The 2,192-nt window shown below is 40.1% G+C and overlaps 1 long non-coding RNA gene across 1 annotated transcript in view; it reads right to left on the bottom strand.

Moving 5' to 3' along the window:
- LOC119289721 overlaps positions 1–1,581 on the bottom strand; it is a 3,019-nt gene extending 1,438 nt beyond the window's left edge. Inside the window, exons 1-2 of the long non-coding RNA XR_005141593.1 lie at positions 1,523–1,581; positions 855–997 (exon numbers count right to left, since the gene is read on the bottom strand). This is a non-coding gene — a long non-coding RNA (uncharacterized LOC119289721). The remainder of the gene's footprint in view (positions 1–854; positions 998–1,522) is intronic.
- Between the last annotated feature and the right edge of the window lie 611 nt (positions 1,582–2,192).

The raw sequence follows: 2,192 nt of genomic DNA, 5'->3' as shown, positions 1-2,192 counted from the left end.
AATTCTTCTGTAAGAAAACAAAGATGACAGATGATGCGGGAGGAAAGTGAGTATAGCATCAAAGGTTCCCCTAGACGGATGCATCATTCGCAACCCCTGATCTGAATCGGGAGCGCTGCAGAGACCATGTTTTAGTTGTCATCATGTGCTAACCTTGCTCGTGCGGCGAAATAGCTGTTAGTAAGATCCTAGCTCTCTCTTTTTTTAGAAATAATAAATCGCCAAAGCAGGAATGAAAAGATTATTTGATTGAAGAAACCACCATGGCAGCAAATAACTGAACCTTCACTCTGTTTTAACTGAAAATATACTCGAAAAAAAAAACTTTTACACGTGTGAAAATCTTCTCTACAGGTGGAAGAACACATCAAACACAGTGCAAAAACTAAACCCTTGCACTCTGTCAAAACTAGAAGAAAATGAACATATATTCCTATACAGTGCAAAAACTAAATATATGCCCATATTTAAGTCCGAACGTTACGTTCTTTTAATTGAAAAAACTAAACATTTGATCATATTCAGTGCAGAAACAAAGTTTATAATATTTTGAAGTGCACAAACTGAAGATTGGCTTTTTTAAGTGCAAAAACTGAAGATACATGCTACGTTATTGTGCAAAACGTTTACATTAACTCTGTGTAAGTGCAAGTGATGAAAATCTGCTCTCCTTATGAGAAAAAAACTGAATACATGCCCTGTTTATCTGAAGAATTGAATGAACATTGGCCCCGAAGCATTTTCTTGACTAAACTGTGCTCGTAATCCAATTTATGGCCTAATCTACTCAGATTTTACTCAATGACCATGTGCCCAGAGAAAAGGGGAAGAACAGAAGAGGAGGAAGAGCGTACCACGTCTGTAGTCGGGCTAAGCTGTCGCCGGTGACGGTGGAGAAGAGGCTGGCTGACCGACCCGGCAGCCAAATGCCCTTGTTCGTAGTCAACTTCTCTGGGCATTGGGCAACCTCCCTGCTCTGTGAGAGTCTTCTCAAGACCTGAAAAAAATATGAATTTATTTATTTGTAGGTAGAAGTAGAACAATCTTCTTTTTCCCATGTAGGAATAAATCAAGTTAACCTAGGGAATGGAGACCCGGAGCTATTTAAGAAAGAAGTAGCATGCAGTTAAATATGTGAAAGAAAGAAGACAAGCGTCTGCTGCATACTCAAAGTCTGCTCCTAATTTGATTGAAAGTACAACTAGCTAGTATGAAAGAAAACAAACAGAGCTTTCTACTTCTACTTTCTAATGCATGCATTTGGAGGGAGCGATGTAAATCTGAGATGATAACTGAAATAGTAATCAGATCCCTGCTTCAACACTCGTATTCAGCACATATGAACAGCAAACACTCGTATTCAGCACATATGAACAGCAAAGTCACATCTGACAGCATGGCACAAAAACGGTAGTATGGCCACACCAATCGACTGGAAAGAGCTTCTTCCTAGATGGCACAAGAACTAGCGCGGCTCATGGCTGCACACACACACAGAGAGAGAGAGAGAAAGAGCACACACCTTCCACGGAATGCAGCGGTCGCTTCTCCTTTCTGCCTTGTGCTGTTGTGCAGCTCCTCGCCCTTCTCTTTATATAGAGAAAATATCTGGTGGTACCGGCTCCTCATATGATACGATGCTTCACTGAGTTGTGGACCATTAGATAATGTTCAGATGAACACGATGAGTGCACATGTGATGGGCAGCTCCTACACCATGAATATACAAACACATGTGATGGACAAGGATTATGTTTCATCGTGCAAACACACCTCAAAAACATGTGGTTCTCTCAAGCGTACTGTTGTGCCATCTCCATATAAAAATATGACAAGACACTCGTGCATGTTCAATAATCAAAGTAGAAGAAATTTACCTCTGAGAAATAAGATTATATCACAGAAAACTGACGTGATATGCAGCATTCTAAGATAATTTCCACTTTAAAATATTTGTTCATTCTATGTTGCAGATATCTCCCACTGATAACTAACGAAAGAAGAGCTCAAGAAATTGGGCAGACTTTTTTTTATCTTGGTTCAATTTCTCTTTACCACCGTCATGAAGCATTTCTTTACCATGGTTACGGGCGGCAGGTCAAGACGCTCCGTGCTTACGCACTACAACACAGATGTTAATAGCAGGCATTTTTGTAAGGGCATTTTCTGAAAATGCCTCGAAAACTCAATTT

Source organism: Triticum dicoccoides, chromosome 4A (assembly GCF_002162155.2).
Source record: "Triticum dicoccoides isolate Atlit2015 ecotype Zavitan chromosome 4A, WEW_v2.0, whole genome shotgun sequence".
Lineage (NCBI taxonomy): Eukaryota > Viridiplantae > Streptophyta > Magnoliopsida > Poales > Poaceae > Triticum > Triticum dicoccoides.
Note: the sequence above shows the minus strand (reverse complement) of the source record. Positions and strands in the feature narration are given on the sequence as shown.